Raw genomic sequence first — 19111 nt, forward strand, 5'->3', positions numbered from 1 at the left:
GTCGAAATAGAACATATTTCTGTTAAAATCACTCTTTCCCCAGAAATGTTATTTACGTTGATCTGTTTATATCGCCCTCCTTCCGCAAAGAATATTTTTTATGAACAACTACAGAGATTACTTAAATAATCATACTATAAATAATAAGTCTAATGAAATAATTGTAATGGGAGATTTTAATGTCAACTGGGACTGTGAAAAGGACAGAAAAACACTCAAGGACATAATGGAGACTTTGAACTTTACTCAACACATTGAACAACCCACAAGAATAACGAGACACTCTAAAACTAAAATAGATCTGGTTTTCAGTAATAAGCCCGAGCGAATTATTAAATCTTATAATTTTATCACTGGTATTTCAGACCACAATTTTATATTATTTTCTAGAAAACTTATAAAATCACGGGTTAAGAATGACTTTCAAAGTTCATCTAATAGGAGATCATTTTATGAATTTATACCAAGAAGTCAGCGACAAAATGTAGCAGAAGCATTAGCATCAGTTAACTGGGAGCCTTTATTGTGTAGTGATGATCCACAATTCTGCAGCAGTCACTTCACTGACATTGTCAAGGATGTTATATCAACATACTCCATTAGAGGTCGCCAAAAAATAAAGACAACATCTAATTAGCCCTGGTTAAACAAAGAGTGCAAGAATTTAATGAAAACAAGAGATCAATTACTAAAACAGTTCCTGAAAACAGGTCTAACTCTGGATAGACAGAGATTTACTTCAATGCGGAACAAAGTAACAAGAAGTTTGAGACAGGCCAAAGCAAATTTTTTTTATAAATATAATTGAAAGAGCCAAAGGTAATGGTAAAATTATCTGGCAACACTTAAATAAATTACTTGGCCGTCATTCAAACAAAAGTAAAAATACAATTGAACTTTATGTAAATAACTCTATTGTTAGAGAGCCTCTATCTATTGCCAGTAACTTAAACACTTTCTTTATTTCATCTGTTAAGGAGATCAGTCAGAGCTTTGACTCAGTCGTATGCTCTGATAATGTGAATGATGTTGGTCAAAATTTGTTCACCATCACTCATATTTCAGACACTGAAGTTGCTAAACTAATTCCAGGTTTAAAACAATCAAAAGCACTTGATGTATATGGTATTAACACAAATTTCCTAAAGGAACATATGGATTTGCTTGTACGTCCAACAACTCATGTTTTGAATATGTCTTTCGAACATTCCATTGTTCCAACAGATTGGAAAATTGCTGCAGTTACACCAATTTTCAAAGCAGGTGTGAAGACTGACATGGCTAATTATCGCCCCATAAGCATACTCCTGGTTGTATCTAAAATAGCTGAGAAGTGGGTGGTTAAACTCCTCACTGCTCACCTAGAAAACACCCAACCCTCATTACATCCATTGCAGTTTGGCTTTCGGGCACATCACTCCACAGATATTGCCCTGTGTATGTTAGTGGAGAACTTGAAGAGCTTGCTGGACAAGAGTCCCTGTGTTGGAGCTGTATTTTTAGATCTGAAGAAGGCTTTCAACTCTGTAAACCATCAGATATTGTTGTCCAGATTGACTCAGTTTAATATCTCCAGTCAGGCTCTTCAGTGGTTTGCCTCATATCTCTCACACAGGAAACAGTGTGTGGTGTTGGATGGGGTTAAATCTCCATATTTAGACTGTGATACAGGGGTTCCTCAAGGATCTGTTCTTGGGCCCTTATTGTTCTCTCTTTTTTTCAATAACTTACCTGAAGTCTGTCCAAATATATTTGCTCAAATGTATGCGGATGATGCAGTTATATATACGCAAGCAAATAGTGTCCAGCAGGTGGCAAAAGATCTTACAGCTGCTTTAGCATTAATGCATAGCTGGCTGGAGGACTCATGCCTAATGTTGAACACCTCAAAAACTGTCTGTATGTATTTTTCAAAACGCCCCTTAAACTTGAAGCAGTCAAACATATTCCTGGATGGAGTAGAGCTTGAATTAGCTCCAGAATTTAAATATCTTGGGGTCATTCTAGACCCAACATTATCCTTCAAGAGTCACATAAATAAAGTGTCCCAGGTACTTAAATTTAATAATCGAAATTTTAATCATATACGTAATAATTTAAATATGAATGTTGCAAAAACGTATTTTTACTCAATGATCATCTCTCATATGGACTATTGTTTGACGTCCTGGTCACTTGCTTGTCCAACAACACTTAAAACTATTGAAAACATTTATAAAAGAAGTTTAAAACTACTTGACAAAAAACCGACTTCCCACCACCACTGTCATGTGTTAAAAAAAACATAAATTACTGAACTTCAATAACTTAGTGAAACTTAAAAGAGTGTGTTTAATATATAAAGTCTTACACTCCCTTGCTCCACCACCACTAAAGCAGTTTATTAGGCATAAAGAAAGCTCAGACAGGACCACTCGAGCTACAATCCGAGGAGACTTGTTTATACCCCACAGACGGACAGCATTTGGGCAGAACGTCCTCTCTGTTAAGGGTGGCCATCTGTGGAACAGTCTTCCTCAACCCATTAGAGAATGCTTGACATTCAATTTGTTTAAAGCAAAGGTAAAAAACTGGTTATGGACAAATCAAGTGTGTGATCATGTATGAGTTGTATAGTTTTAATGTTTTATTTAGGAACAGAATGGTGTGTATGTGTAAGTTTGGTGATGGAGTTTTTATTATGAATGAATGATGATTTTTTTTATGAATTATTGTCTATTTTTTTATGTTTAAGGACAACAGATGGAAATTAGCCTTTGGCTATAATCTGGCATGTTTACATTCATGTAATTTTTTTTTATTTACATTTATGTTCATTAACATGCACTGTCCTAAATAAATAAATTAAATTAAATCTGGTTGAATTCAGGTGTGTACATCCACAGAGAGCAGCAGCTCAGCTGATCACAGCCTGTACATTAAGAAAATCGACTGGAGCTCTCAATAGAAATGATTGTGAGGTGTGACTCTTTTCCCCACACTGAGCCACTACAGCTGATTTTAGGGTTCCCCACCTGCTGAATCCCACTTTAACCTCTTCCCTGCCCATTTTCCTCTTTAGAGGCAAAGTCACCCTCTACAATGTAGGCATTGTATTATTACATGATTATTACATTACATTAATATAGCACAAGGTTCAGTTAGTTTTGCATAAAATATATATCAGTACTTCATCTTTTAACCCTTTAACACCTACTAGAGAACCAAGTTTGTCAGAGCTTATCTTTATATTTTTACATGCTCTTAATGCCATTGTTGGGAACATTTCAAGTTGCTATACATCAATATGACCATTATATCCCAAATTTTAATGTTATGTATGCATTAAGTCCATAGTAACTACATGAATTGCAAAAAACTGCAATAAAATACAAAAAAATTTAAGTCGTTTTTGTTTAGTTTTGTTTCTACACATATTTCTAGTTAGAGAGATTTCAGAGGTTTATCCCTCAAAACTGTAAATGCAAAAAGGTTGCACATTGTTTCCAACCACAGGAAATTTGTTTTGAGTATTTTTGAGATTTTTATATACTGCAGGAAAAACAAAAATAAATATTATAATGCAAATTTGCAAAACAAACAGCATGTGCATCAAAATAAACTATTGCCAACAGTGCAATTTGAGTTCTAAGCATCCCAGAAACAATACAGAAAACAATAAAGTCACACATGACTTTTAAAAACACCAGTATAGGTATCCCTGAAGGCAGGTTTTGGCAGGTAAAGTCGGACATGCGATAGTTCGCGCTGACATCTATTCCAACGTAGGAAGTGTTATGAACAGCTGATCGGATCGGCAAAGTCTGTTTCTGGTATGTTATGGTTTTTTGCTGCAAGCGCTTTTTATGCAGCTTTTGCAAATACAAGGAAACCGTGACCAAGGGCAAGCTGATGGCATAAGATGTAAGGACAACTATTCCTATAAAATAAACTGTTTACAGCAATATTTTTTCATGGTTTTGATGTCACTGTAGTTATTATTAATTTCTTAAAGTTCTCTCTTTCTCTTATATGTAATATAACCACACTACGGACGGACAAGCGCCTGTTTTTATGCGTTGTCGTTAGAAACAACGACGGTAAAATCATTGCGTGTCCGCTTGTTTATGTTCCACATAAACCTTTCACAATAAAGCTCAAGATCCTGTTGAGACTTTTCAAAATAAACTGAATCACGTGAAAGAGCAGATTATTTACGGATGAGAAGTAAAAAAGACGCCAGGTGCTAAAAAATAAACCTTAGACTCAAACGTTAGAACAGGCTTTTCCCCGCAGCACGCCGTGTAATAAATACTCACAAAGAAAACGGCGCCGTTACAACTTATGTCTAAAAATGTATCGTTTCATGCATCGGTTAAAACACACGACTCCAGCTACATGACGCGCAGCTGGAAACACTTCGCGCAAGTCGAGCTGCCCGAGAGTCACAGAATTTACAGAAAATGTTACATTTTTGTGATTTATATCGTTATCGGGACAATAGATGTCTTATATCGGGATATGAGACTTTGGTCATATCGCACAGCCCTACCTGTTCAGATTCTGTGCCAAAAAACATAAACGCTGGCCCATTTTAACCCCTGACTATGGCACACAGTTTTGCCTCTTTAATCTCATATTGTTAGTACATGATCGGGATTGGATTTCATGTGTTACTGTTTAGGCTCAAATCAATTTGATCTTTGATGCCCGCAGTGATGAAATAACTCCCCTCAAATGAATTAAACTAAAAGTAACAAGCCTGTTTTGAAAATGTAAGAAGTAGAAAATACTGATTTTTTTTAATGTAGCGAGTAAAAGTAAAAAAAACTTCAGGTTACAGTCAGACTCTGACATCATCCTTCACTGAGTCAAGCTAGTAACTGTTACATTTGGTTTATTATAGAAATATATAATAGGAAACAGCAACAGGAAATATAAAAAAGTGCAGACCTGGTAAACATTTATTACTATTCTGAGTGTTAGCATTAATATTTGTGTACAAGTAGGAGAGATGGGCATGGTTCTAGATTGTTTGAACAATGATTAATTATTTTTAACACCAGGTTTGATGTAATGTGTTACTACTACCAGTAGGTGGGGATAAGAGACCTTTAAGGTGTTTGGTGCCACACTCCCCCTTCAGGTTTAAAACTAGTGTTAATGGAGGGAGTTTGAAGCCTCAGTTTGTTTAATGACTGCATTTCACTCACTGCCTCTGTTTGTATCTCTGTCACTGCAGGACCAACATGGACTGAGAAGTCAGCGCTCTCAGGAGGCCGACAAACCTCACAGAAGAAAGAGAGAGAAAAAAAACACCTGTGACGAGTGTGGGAAGGATTTTACTGGGAAGTCTAAACTAAAACAACATCATTTAATCCACACTGGAGAGAGACCGTTCAGCTGTCGTTTTCCTGGAAGAAAGCCCTAAAAACACACCAAGTCATCCACAGTGGAGTTAAAGCTTACAGCTGTGATCAGTGTGGCAGAGCTTTTACTCAAAGTAGCAGCTTACAGAAGCATCTAGTTACCCATTCTGGAAATAAGGCATACAGCTGTGACATCTGTGGAAAAACCTTCAGCCAGCTATGGAGCCGAAATACACACCTACGCATTCACTCCGGAGAAGATGTGTACTGGTGTGATCAGTGTGGCAAATACTTTACAACAGACGCACAGTTACAACGCCACATGTTTACCCACACTGAGGAGAGACCTTATCAATGTGACCTGTGTGAGAAGACTTTTAAAGCTCCGCCTCACCTGAGACGACACCAACGGATCCACACCAGAAAGAGACTCTACAAGTGCAGTTACTGTGAGGTATGTATTTTTTTTTTTATCTTGTAAGTTCAGTCTGACTGTTTGGAACAAGTCTGCTCATTAAATTGTGTTAGCATGTTAGCACTTCTACTGCACCGAAGAGTAGCTCTGAGCCATTATTCAGATTTTCATTTCATTTAAGTGTAAGTCAGATGTTATTGTAATATTAAAGAAGTATTACTGTAGTATTATGGTGGTAGTATTGTAGTTATTGTAGCCCAGTAAACTGAGTGTGTTAATCGAAGCAGTAAAATGTAATTGGACGTCTGCAGAGATGCTCTTTATTTCAGGCGAGTGTTGAAGGACTGACTTACACTGTCTTTGTGTCTTTGTTTAGAAGCAGAGCGACACAGATGGATCCACTTCTCAACCCTGTCATCGCTGTGGTGGTGGGAAAGACTTTCGTTGTGACATCTGTGGAGAAACTTTCACTCAGCAAGCCGGCCTAAAACTACATCAACGTAGACACACTGGAGACAAACTGAAATACTGCAAAGAATGTGGGAGAAGCTTCCCCACGTCAACTGAGTTAAAACGACATGAACTCTTTCACAGTGGGGTCAAAAAGCACCTCTGTGATCAGTGTGGGTCATCCTTCACCACGGCAAGTAACCTTAAAACACACAAACGAGTCCACACAGGAGAGAAACCATACAAGTGCAGACACTGTGACAAAAGCTTCTCATGTTCAGGTAGTCGTAACGAGCATGAACGTACACACATGGAAGGAAACTACAGCTGTGAGCAGTGTGACAAGAGCTTCAGTAATCTCAGTTCATACTCCGCACATAAACGATCCCACGTTACTAATAAACTGTTTCACTGTTACCAATGTGGCAAAACATTCACTTCATTATCTGCTCTGTGCAAACATCAGAGTGATCACGCAGCGCTGAAATCGTTCCCATCACAGGACGACAGTGAATCTGAAGAGAGAGAAACATCCTCTTCTGGTTTCAGAGTCCAACTTAAAACCCTGGAGATCAGGCTCCACAGAGTTCAGATCAGCTCTCCTTAAAGCTCTAATGAGGCAATGAATCAAAGTGTTCATGTAGTTCAGTGTTAATCTTTATAAATTGTTCTTCTGTGGTGTTTGTGTTCAGTGGTTACCTTTTTTTTTCATCAAAAATCAGTTTCCTGTTCTTTCTGTTTTTATTGAATGTACTTTATTAAATAAAGTTAAAAAAAAAAATGTTAAATAAAGAATTGGTTGAACGACAAAGATTTTGAGCCATGATGTCATTTCCTGTATTTCAGAGTAAAGGCCTAAGTGACAAATGGAAACATGTTTGCAGTCATGGAATAAACTCTGATGGGTCATTTGTAGGAAGTACTATTGCTGACCTGACAGACTCGACCTTGTTTACAAAGAAAGAAAGGAACTGATTACATGTGTCAGCAGAGGCTTTCAGGGTTGTTTAGAGTAGAGCTGATAGTGTTAAAGAGAACACAATGATCAGAGAAAAATATCTGTTTCTCTCATTTTCACTGTATTCTGATCTAATTTCCAACATTCTTCAAATATTTCAAAAGAAACCTGCAAGTTGTCTTTCTCCCACTTTCACTCTGCTCTCCTACACTGACGCCTGACTGCTCGGGTGGATTCATTTAACCAGGGCTGAGGAATACGTTTTGGGCGCCTGGTTTTTAATGGGTTCACGGTGTTCAGGGTCTGAGTACAGGTTTCCTGGAACTGCAAAAGCAGCTCATCTGGGGTGGGCCCAAAAAGTAATCTCAGGGTCGGTAAAGATTTTCTTTATAAAAGTGGAGGAGAAGAGAGCAGCGGCGGGGTGGAGCGCGAGCTTTAAACTCATGCAAGAGAAACAGGTTTGTGATGAGAGAACACTGAAACCCCAATTTCCAAATATAAAACAGATAAACCATATGATAACACCAGGTCAAGAGTGTGCTCCTGCTGATGTGTAGGGCCTTCAACGGACTTTAAAGGTAAAATGACTGAATAAATTTAAAAACTCCTGAGCAAGCAGACCATCAGGGCAACACACATGAATATTAAAATCACCAACTATTATAATCCAATCCCTTTTAGGCACAATTTCAGCCAAAAAACATGAAAAGTCATTTTAAAAAGTCTTTAAATTACTGCACAAACAACTGGTTGAGAGCGCCCCAGTTCAAATATGCCACACAAAACATGCTGGGTTAAAAATGACCTAATTTGTAACCAAACGCTGGGTCAAATATGGACCGAGCCAACGTTGGGTTTTTTCAGCTGAACAGGGTTTGGTTACTGGTTTGACCCAGCACAATGAGTTACGATAACTGTCCAAAAATTGTGTTCAATTGACCAAGCTGAGGTTACCAAAAATTGGGTCGAAACTTGAACCCATCACAAGGGTTATATTACAATTAACGTTTGGGTTAAAATGTCACAGCCAGGAGGGTCAGCAGGGCGCTGATCAGCTGTTTCTGCCTTTCTCTCTCTCTCTCGTTCTTTTTCTCGCTGAACCTCATTGCGGGTTCACGCCCTCAGCCCACGCCCCTCGGAGGAAGAAACACCTGAGCCTCATTAGTGTGGCCAGCATTTAAGCCAGGGAGTGACTGCTGTTCTTTGCTGACTCGCATCCCTGCACTGTTTACCTGTATCCTGTGTGGTGAGTGTCATAGAGAGAGAGCCTGACTGTGTGCGTGGATTGTTTGAAAGGAGCGAGTGCCTTTTCCCCTGGATTTCCCTGGAGCCCTGTCCCCGCACCTTTGTACATAGCACTATCTCTGCACCTTTTGTATATACACCCGGTGAACCATGTAAATAAATTCCTTGTGAGCTTCTAACTTCGGATTCCTGCGTGTTCAATTCAATTCAATTTTATTTATATAGAAAAGAAAAGTCGCCTAAAGGTGCTTCGTGTGAGTCCTCCTCGTCAACCATAACATAAGATTTCTACTTATTATAAAAAGCTAGATTCAAAGCAGATTGTTTAAAAAAATCTTTTTATTGTCATATGACACACAGAACATAGACACCAAAATTCATAAAAAATATATCAATGGAAGTAAAATGCAATTAACATAAAAGTATATACTTCATTATATTATATCTATTACTTCAAATCAGTCTTTGGTTACAGCACATGTGCATGTTAACAAGCATGAAGGCATGCTATGTAAAGTCGGCTCTATTTTTTGAATAACATGTAAAAACTTTTAACTTTAAAAAACTGATGAATTGATGATTTTTCAGTGCTTAACATACATCAACACTTTGGAAAAGTGGAGGGAATCTCCCTTTCAGATCATTTCATACACCTTTGTGAGCAACATTTTACGCTTCCATCAGAGCTAAATGAGCCCTCGTTCATTTGATCATATTTGGTTCATGTCCTGGGATTCATGTATTCCTGGGATAGATGCTAGTGTGAAGGAATTCCCGAACCTGGGCGCATGACTCTGGGTAACTTGCATCAAAAACAAAAAAAATGTTCCCAACAGTTCTTCATCAATCAGCCTATTAGTGCTTCCTAAATCTGCTTTTTGAAAAACTCCCAAAGGCACTTTTAAGAACCACGTCAGTCTTTTTTAAATATGTACTTCCTGCTGCCCTTATTTGTCTCTTTGTTTCTGCCTCTCTCTCTCTCTCTCTGTTTGTGTGTGTGTTTCTGCTTATTCCCATGAGTGACTTCAAAATTCAACATCCTTTAATTGTCCTAGATAATCTGACTGATCAGCAGGAACTAATTGATGAGCTTTAACACCTTGATGACTTACTTGGTGAGCTGAAGCAAAAGAAAGCTCCAGTACCAGTGAAACCACCTGAACCAACAGTAAACTGGAAAAAAGATGGAAATGGACTCTATGCGAGGTCAAGATCAACCAGGACTCACTCACATAAGGGTCAGTACTGTTTCATTCAAGATAATTTGAAGATATAGATTGTATGGACACAAATCCATACATTTAATGTATTAATTAATTGAAATATCTAAACAGAGAAACAGGAAAGTCATTTGTTTGTTTTGACACAAAAGCACATTAAACAAACCACAGAATCTTGTTGGGGATTTAAAAGTCACTTATAGCGTATTTGTTTTCTGTTGACGTCTTTCATTTTAAACCAGACGGGGAAAATCTCCACTGTCAGAAAAGTTGTTTTGAGTGGGAAGCCGTGAGATATGAATTAGACAAGATTTTAAAGGAGGATCACTTCACATGTCATGCATGTGCCCCAGACATGCTTGCAATTTCAGTGGATGGAAGCATTACCATTTCAAGAATGCAGCTAGGTACAGTAAAATATGTGCATGGAGTGCTGCTCAGTGCTCTAAATATTTACAGGGGTGACATTTTTGCTTATGTCTTGTACCTGCAAAAAAAGCTGGCCAATAGACATATCACTTTTTTTGTATGGATGTTGTCTGCGAGTATTGGCCATAACGTGAGAGAGTAACAAAAAGCTGTCCAGAGCTCCAGCACCTTCTTAGCATGAAGCCATTTCTTTCAGTATTTCATGCCAAAGTCAATGATTTCAAATGTGAGGTATGAAATTCTGACTTTAACCACTTTATCTGAACACTTGCACAGCAACACAAACACCTTTGAGTCATTTATTTGTCTTTTGTCTCTGTGTGTATGTGCATCTGTGTGTGTGTGTGTGTGTGCTTATATCCAGGTGAAATGGAGTGGAGCATATCAGGATGGGGCTGGTTTGACACTAGGGGAGGAGGTGGAGCAGTGTCGTTCTGTCAAGGATTGCAGTTACCACAAAACATTAGTCCAAAGCATGCGAGGAGGCCAAATCCTGCACTAGATTTGAAGTGTCTAACTATGATGAGAGAAAATGGTAACATTACGTTTCCTTTGTTTGCAGGACAGACATGCTAACTCTTATGGCCACCTCTCTGACCCACCAATATCAGAAGGTAATGATATTGGTATTGTATTTTTAGATGCTTACTCCTCTGTGTTCTAAATATTTGGAGTAAACATGTCTTTAATGCTTTGTTTTTTAATCCCAACTTTTTAATGTGGGCCACAAAAGCTCTTCTAAGCCAGCTTCAGTTGGCAGTGACTGACAGTCAACTGGATGACTGTGTCAGTGATGTAAAGGAGTGGGCAGAAGTTGAGCAAAAACAGATTCAAAAATTTGATGCTGACTGCACAATGACTTTATGTTAAGTGCAACTATCTCATCTCTTCTAAGCAGCAACAACAAGCACACGTGAAGCACAAGCTTCAGCTGTCAACCTAAAATCACTTACGACTTCAGACGTTCTTTGTGAACTGATCTCTAACTTTGCTCTAAATGCATTTCAGAGTCTGTCAGCCTTAGAGCAAAGAGAAAGGCATTCGATATCATCATGGCAGTAAGAAGACTCGAGGAGGAAAATAAGATTGTTGTTAGAGAGATGGACCATCACTGGAAATCTCTTTCAACTTATGATGATACCCTGAAAGAGCCGTCCTGCCAGAGACATATTTAAAAGTATGTATTTAAGTTATGCATACATACAAAGTTTCAGTCAGTTCATCTGCACATAATAATCAATCAAAGTCCAAATGCCACCATCTCTATACACTAAAGACAATTAATGTATTGGTCATTAAATTATAGCATATTTCCATAAATTATGTGGTTTAACGTATTTGTCATGGCACTCTAAATTTTATACTACATAATAATAATAATGGAAACTTTAAGTCTCAACATAAAAAAGTACTACAAGTTCACACATCTCAATGAACCTTAGATTTTTTTATTTTGATTTGCAGTAGCAGTACTCAATATAATTACACCAGCCTTCATAGTTATAACTAAACAAAATACAGGCTTCTAATGCCAACTTTATCTGAGAAAGTACAGGAAAGAGAGTGATGGGTTTATGGGCTCAGTTGCTGGTTTCAGATCATATTCATGGCAACATGACACTGACTATGTGAATTACAGCCCCCAGTACAGTCAAAAGGACCCGTTAATGCAGTGATGTGAACCACTTTTCACATTTGACGCTCACTTTTTACAGAATGTAGTAAAAAAACAAATGTTGTACAAAACATTAAAATCTTGAATTAAAACATTCAAGATAAGAATACAGAACTACTGTTGTAGGTAACACCATAAGATAAAGGTTTTTGCATAACACAATGCATTTAAACAAGTATAAATATGTGTCTAACATTTCTAACCAATCAAACTGCTTAAAATGAACACAGTCAGTTCACCTGTCAGTGAACAGCAAAGACCAATGTGGTATCTGGATGTGTGGATCTTTGGTTCCACATATTTTTGACACTTTTCCCCATAGACAGTACACAACTACAGTTTGAAGGCATTATATTTTACTTGTTTGTAGAAAAACAGTCAACACAACTGCTAGATCTTGTTTTAACATATGGCATAGAAACTGAACATTTAACTGTGTTTCCTGAAAACCCTCTCCTGTCTGATCATTTCCTGATAACATTTACATTTACAATAATTGATTACGCAGCAGTGGAGAGTGGACTTTATCACAGTAGATGTCTTTCTGAAAGCGCTGTAACTAAGTTTAAGAATATAATCCAGCCACTGTTATCATCTTCAATGCCCTGTACCAACACAGAGCAGAGCAGCTACCTGAACGCTGCTCCAACAGAGGTCGATTATCTTGTTAATAATTTCACCTCCTCACTACGTACGACTCTGGATACTGTAGCTCCTGTGAAAACTAAGGTCTCTAATCAGAAGTACCTGACTCTGTGGTATAATTCTCAAACACGTACCCTAAAGCAGATGACTCGTAATCTGGAGAGGAAATGGCGTGTCACAAATTTAGAGGATCATCATTTAGCCTGGAGAAATAGTTTGTTGCTTTATAAGAAAGCCCTCCGCAAAGCCAGAACATCTTACTATTCATCACTGATTGAAAAAAATAAGAACAACCCCAGGTTTCTCTTCAGCTCTGTAGCCAGGCTGACAAAAAGTCAGAGCTCTTTTCAGCCAACCATCCCTTTAACGTTAACTAGTAATGACTTCATGAACTTCTTCACAAATAAAATTTTTATCATTAGAGAAAAAATGACCAATAATCATCCCACAGATGTAATATTATCTACAGCTACTCTTAGTACCATTGATGTTAAGTTAGACTCTTTTTCTCCAATTGATCTTTCTGAGTTATCTTCAATAATTACTTCCTCCAAACCATCAACGTGTCTTTTAGACCCCATTCCTACAAAACTGCTCAAAGAAGTCCTGCCATTGATTAATTCTTCGATCTTATATATGATCAACCTATCTCTAATAATCGGCTATGTACCACAGGCCTTCAAGGTGGCTGCAGTTAAACCTTTACTCAAAAAGCCATCTCTAGACCCAGCAGTCTTAGCTAATTATAGGCCAATCTCCAACCTTCCTTTCATATCAAACATCCTTGAAAGAGTAGTTGTCAAACAGCTAACAGATCATCTGCAGAGGAATGGTTTATTTGAAGAGTTTCAGTCAGGTTTCAGAGCTCATCACAGCACAGAAACAGCTTTAGTGAAGGTTACAAATGATCTTCTTATGGCCTCTGACAGTGGACTCATCTCTGTGCTTGTCCTTCTTGACCTTAGTGCAGCATTCGATACTGTCGACCATAATATCCTATTAGAGCGATTAGAACATGCTGTAGGTATTACAGGTATTGCACTGCAGTGGTTTGTATCATATCTATCTAATAGACTCCAGTTTGTGCATGTAAAGGGAGAGTCCTCTTCATACACTGAGGTTAATTATGGAGTTCCACAGGGTTCAGTGCTAGGACCAATTCTGTTTACATTATACATGCTTCCCTTAGGCAGCATCATTAGAAGACATAGCATACATTTACACTGCTATGCAGATGACACCCAGCTCTATCTGTTCATGAAGCCAGATAACACACACCAATGAGTTAAACTGCAGGAGTGTCTTAAAGACATAAAGACCCTGATGGCCGCTAACGTTCTGCTTCTTAATTCAGATCAAACTGAGGTTATTGTACTCAGCCCTGAAAATCGTAGAAATATGGTATCTAACCAGATCCTTACTCTGGATGGCATTACCTTGGCCTCCAGTAACACTGTGAGGAACCTTGGAGTCATTTTTGACCAGGATATGTCCTTCAATGCACATATCAAACAAATATGTAAGACTGCTTTCTTCCATTTGTGCAACATCTCTAAAGTTAGAAATATCCTGTCTCAGAGTGACGCTGAAAAACTAGTTCATGCATTTATTACTTCCAGGCTGGACGACTGTAATTCATTATTATCAGGAAGTCCTAAAAACTCCCTGACAAGCCTTCAGCTAATCCAAAATGCTGCAGCAAGAGTCCTGACAGGGACTAGAAAGAGAGAGCAGATTTCTCCTGTTTTGGCTTCCCTTCATTGGCTTCCTGTTAAATCCAGAATTGAATTCAAAATCCTGCTCCTCACATACAAGGTCTTAAATAATCAGGCCCCATCTTATCTTAATGACCTTGTAAGTAAGTAAGTAAGTAAACTTTATTTATTAAGCGCTTTTCACAGACAGACAATCACAAAGCGCTGTACACAAATATTAAAATAAACAGTAAAATCAATAAACATTATATACAATGTAAAAGATCAAATGTAAATAATGTAAAAATATAAAATATGTAGATCAACAAAAGGCTTGTTTGAACAGAAGAGTTTTTAACTGTTTTTTGAAAGAATCCACAGAGTCAAGCAAACGTAATTGTAGTGGCAAACTGTTCCACAGCCTTGGTGCAACAGACTGAAAGGCTCTGTCCCCTTTTGTCTTCAGTCGTGTACGGGGAACAACTAAGAGACTCTGAGTCTGTGAGCGGAGATGACGAGCAGCAGTGTATTTTATAAGAAGCTTGGATAAATAATCTGGAGCCTGGCCATTTAGTGCTCTGTATGTTAAAACAAGAATTTTAAAGTGAATTCTAAACTCTATTGGGAGCCAATGTAAAGAATATAAGATGGGAGTAATGTGAACACGCTTGGTAGAGCGAGTCAGTAGTCTGGCTGCTGCGTTTTGTATAGCTTGGAGGCGAGAAAGAGATGATTTATCCAAGCTGGTAAACAGGGAATTACAGTAGTCTAAGCGTGATGACACAAAAGCATGAATGAGTTTTTCCAATTCAGCTGAGGAAACCATGTGTCGCAGTTTAGAGATGTTTCTTAAATGATAGAAACAGGAACGAGACAAAGATTTTACATGAGAGTCAAGGCCCAGAGAAGAGTCAAATATTACACCGAGATTTCGAATATTTGACTTGACAGATGGACAGAAAGAGGCAAGAACCTGACTGATTTTAGAATGTAGCTCAGGAGGAGCTATGATCATGGTCTCGGTCTTGTTAGTATTTAGAACAAGGTAGTTGCTTGAAAGCCAATCAGAAACCTGGGTTAAGCACTGGACTAGGGTGGACAGCCTATCCAGCTGATGAGGCTTAAAGGACACATGGAGCTGAATGTCATCAGCATAAAAATGATAAGACAGGTCGCTAAAAGATTGAATGATACCAGCTAAAGGAAGCATATAAAAAGAAAATAGTAATGGACCTAAAACTGAGCCCTGTGGGACACCACAGGTCAGGGCAGCAGTGTTAGAGGAGAACCTATCAGTCCTAACAGAAAAGGTCCTGTCTGATAAATATGAAGAAAACCAGTCTAGGGCAGAGCCAGATATACCAGCCAAAACCTTGAGCCTGTTAAGTAGGATTTTGTGGTCGATGGTGTCGAAGGCAGCGCTGAGATCAAGCAAAATGATCACAGAACAGTTCCCTGCGTCAGATGCCATTAATAGATCATTATATACTCTTAAGAGAGCGGTCTCTGTAGAGTGCTGCTTTTGAAAGCCAGACTGAAAAGGGTCAAGAATGTGTAATTTACATAATAGAGACCTGAACTGATTTTCAACAATTTTTTCAAGTACTTTACTTACAAATGGCAATTTTGAAATAGGTCAGTAATTACTAGCAGAGGTAGGATCAAGATTCTGTTTTTTTAACAGAGGAGTTACCTCAGCATGTTTAAAATAGGATGGAACACAGCCTTGCCTCAGTGAACTGTTGATGATGAATAGTAATGTGGGACCAATGCTGGTGATAGACCCAGACAGGACAGAGGGAGGTAATATATCTACAGAGCATGATGAGGAATTCATTTTACCTAAAACTATAATTAAGTAATTTAGTGTGATTGGAGAAAAGGAGGTAAATGATCCAAGACAGCAAGGGGTATCTTCATAAGGGGAGGCATTTGAGGAAATTTTAGATTTCAAGTCCATCACCTTATTTACAAAGTAATTAAGGAAAGTATTACAATCTTCATCAGAAAGCAACAGAGCATGCTGAGTTGGAGGAGAAACAATACTGTTGATGGTATCAAATAGAATTCTTGAATTATTTTTGTGACGATTTATAATATTATTGAAGTAAGAGGATCTGGCCTCTTTGACTGATTCATTATATAGGTAAAGTAGTTCTTTGAAGTGATCACGATGGACAGTCAGACCGGTGGACTTCCACAGACGCTCTGCTTTTCGATAGGAGCGTCGAAGACCACGAGTCTGATTATCTAACCATGGTGTCCGGGAATTAACAGAGCAATAACTGGTTTTGAGAGGAGCAACCTGATTTAGAATGGCAAGACAGTGTTCATTAAAATAATTAGTTAAAAGCTCAACCTCGTTAGAGGAACTTTTAAAATTAAAAAGAGAAGAAAACTTTAAAATGACAGAGTCATCAATAAAGCGCCTGCGCCTAGTAGAACCTTGAGGATGGGACTCTGAATTAACAGATACAGTAAAAGAAACTGACTTATGGTCACTAAAAACAACTTCATTTAAATTCATGTGGTCAAGGGAAACACCATAGGTGAAGACCAAGTCCAGAGTGTGCCCAGCCGTATGAGTAGGCCCTGCTACATGCTGAACAAAGTTGAAAGAGTCCATAATGCTCAGGAACTCCTTAGTGGTACTGTTTGTTAAGTCATCCACATGAATGTTGAAATCTCCAACAATGATGACCTTGCCCATTTTAATAGTGGAAGTTAAAAAGTCTTGTAGGTCTGACAAAAAAGATGCAGCAGACCCAGGTGGACGATAAATAAGAATGCCGTATATGGGCTGTTCTCTTCCAATTTTTATCATAAGCATCTCAAAAGAGTTGTAGCAGCTTGAAGAAATCATCTGGCATAAAAAAGTATTTTTAAAAATTACAGCTGTTCCACCTCCTCATCCTGATATCCGAGGTGCACAGAGAAATGAGCAGTCAGCGGGACAAAGCTCTAAAAGATGTGAGACTTCATTCTCACGCTGCCACGTCTCAGAGATAAACATGAAGTCAAGCTTCTCAGAGCAGAACAAGTCATTTAAAATATAGGACTTATTGGCGATTGAGCAGGCATTAATTAACATCCATTTAAGGCTGTGACTCACCAGGACAGGGGTAGAGTTTCCAAGGACAGAGTCCGCACTATGCGGTAAGCCGCGCAGCAAAGCAGGGTTCCTGCCGCGATGAGGCTTGGCTTTCCATGCTTTCAGATGACAGCCTGGGTGGTAAACATAGTGGGCTGTGGGAATTAATCCAGTTCTGACAAGTTCCAGCCGAATCTCACCGGTAGCAACCCAGGAATAAAGCCCCCGAAGGTCCATCTCTTTCCGAAGACGACGGAGCAGGACGTGAAAGCCGGCTCGCTTCCCTCGCTTTCTCCGACGAGGCCTCTGAAGCAAAAGTGAGCTGACCGGCAAGAGTGGAGGTAGACCTGGTGCTGCGTCGCGCTGTAACGGCGGTAGGACAACAGCCTCGTTTCGTTGACTCTGAAGGCTATCCATTGCAGATTTGATCGCTAGCAACGCATGACGATCATAAATCCGAAGGGAAGTGACACCATAAAAAACTGTAACAAAAACACATGCATAGCATAAAAAATAAACAAACACACGGACGAAGGCAGCGGCACAGCCAAACACAGGCGCCATCTTGACCTTCGACCTCTCCTAGTGGGGTAGTACCATATAACCCTATTAGAGCACTTCGCTCTCGCTCTGCAGGCCTACTTGTTGTTCCTAGAGTATTTAAAAGAAGAATGGGAGGCAGAGCCTTCAGTTTTCAGGCCCCTCTTCTGTGGAACCAGCTTCCAGTTTGGATTCGGGAGACAGACACTATCTCTACTTTCAAGATTAGGCTTCAAACTTTCCTTTTTGCTAAAGCATATAGTTAGGGCTGGACCAGGTGACCCTGAATCCTCCCTTAGTTATGCTGCAATAGACGTAGGCTGCCGGGGGTTTCCCATGATGCATTGAGTTTTTCCTTTCCAGTCACCTTTCTCACTCACTATGTGCTATGTATTAATCTCTGTCTCTCTTCCACAGCATGTCTTTTATCCTGTCTTCCTTCTCTCACCCCAACCAATCACAGTAGATGGCCCCGCCCCTCCCTGAGCCTGGTTCTGCCGGAGGTTTCTTCCTGTTAAAAGGGAGTTTTTCCTTCCCACTGTCGCCAAAATGCTTGCTCATAGGGGGTCATATGTATTTGTTGGGTTTTTCTCTGTATCTGTGAAGCGCCTTGAGGCGACTTTTGTTGTGATTTGGCGCTATATAAATAAAATTGAATTGAATTGAATTGAACAACATCATGAAAAGACTTGCTCAGTGGCTGAAGGAGGTGGCACATCTGGCATGGCAAAGTGGGGGATGTAAAAAACCCTGAAATCTGCTGGCAGTTGGAGCGTTGGCAGACCGGACCGAGTTTCGATGCTTGAATCTTTTGGTCTTTATTTTTGGTCCCCACTATTTAAAACTGATTTTCCTCTCAGGCAAATTCGGTAGCTAACTTTTATAAACTACCCAGCGAGACTCTGTTGACATATTTGGCAGGTGTCGCAGACTACAGGTTAAACGGTTATCTGAAAGGTGGTAGTGCTGAGGGCTCAAGCTCGAGCAGATTTTTTCAAAACTACCAGGTGAGAATCTGCTGATATATTTGGCAGCTGTCGCATACTTCGGAAGAAGACACACTAAGTGGAGGCAACTCGTTTTGTGTACGAGTCAACGTTAACTAACAGTAACGTTATCATCACAAAACCGTCATCTCAAAGGTGGTAGCTGAGGGGTCGAGATGACAGAAAAGGTGGAACAGATTCTGTCACAGCTGACACAGCCTGACATTGAAGTTATTCAGCAGGTATTATTAAAGTTAACGTTAGCATTACTTTGCCCGGCTACAAGGGAACTTTTTGACATGGCTGCTGTAAATAAGCTAGCTGATGTTTGTTAAGTTTTGGTTAGCTAATTGTAATACCACTGGTACTGATATTTAAGACACGGGGTTCTCATATTGGCCGTTTACTGCCTGAA

General features: G+C 39.1%; 1 pseudogene; it reads left to right on the forward strand.

Annotated features, from left to right (window-relative positions):
• The window catches only part of LOC148098023 (uncharacterized), a 206070-nt pseudogene extending 199689 nt beyond the window's left edge, over positions 1 to 6381 (forward strand).
• Positions 6382 to 19111: the final 12730 nt, after the last annotated feature.

Source organism: Neolamprologus brichardi, chromosome 17 (assembly GCF_056152115.1).
Source record: "Neolamprologus brichardi isolate AB-2024 chromosome 17, ASM5615211v1, whole genome shotgun sequence".
Classification (NCBI taxonomy): Eukaryota; Metazoa; Chordata; class Actinopteri; order Cichliformes; family Cichlidae; genus Neolamprologus; species Neolamprologus brichardi.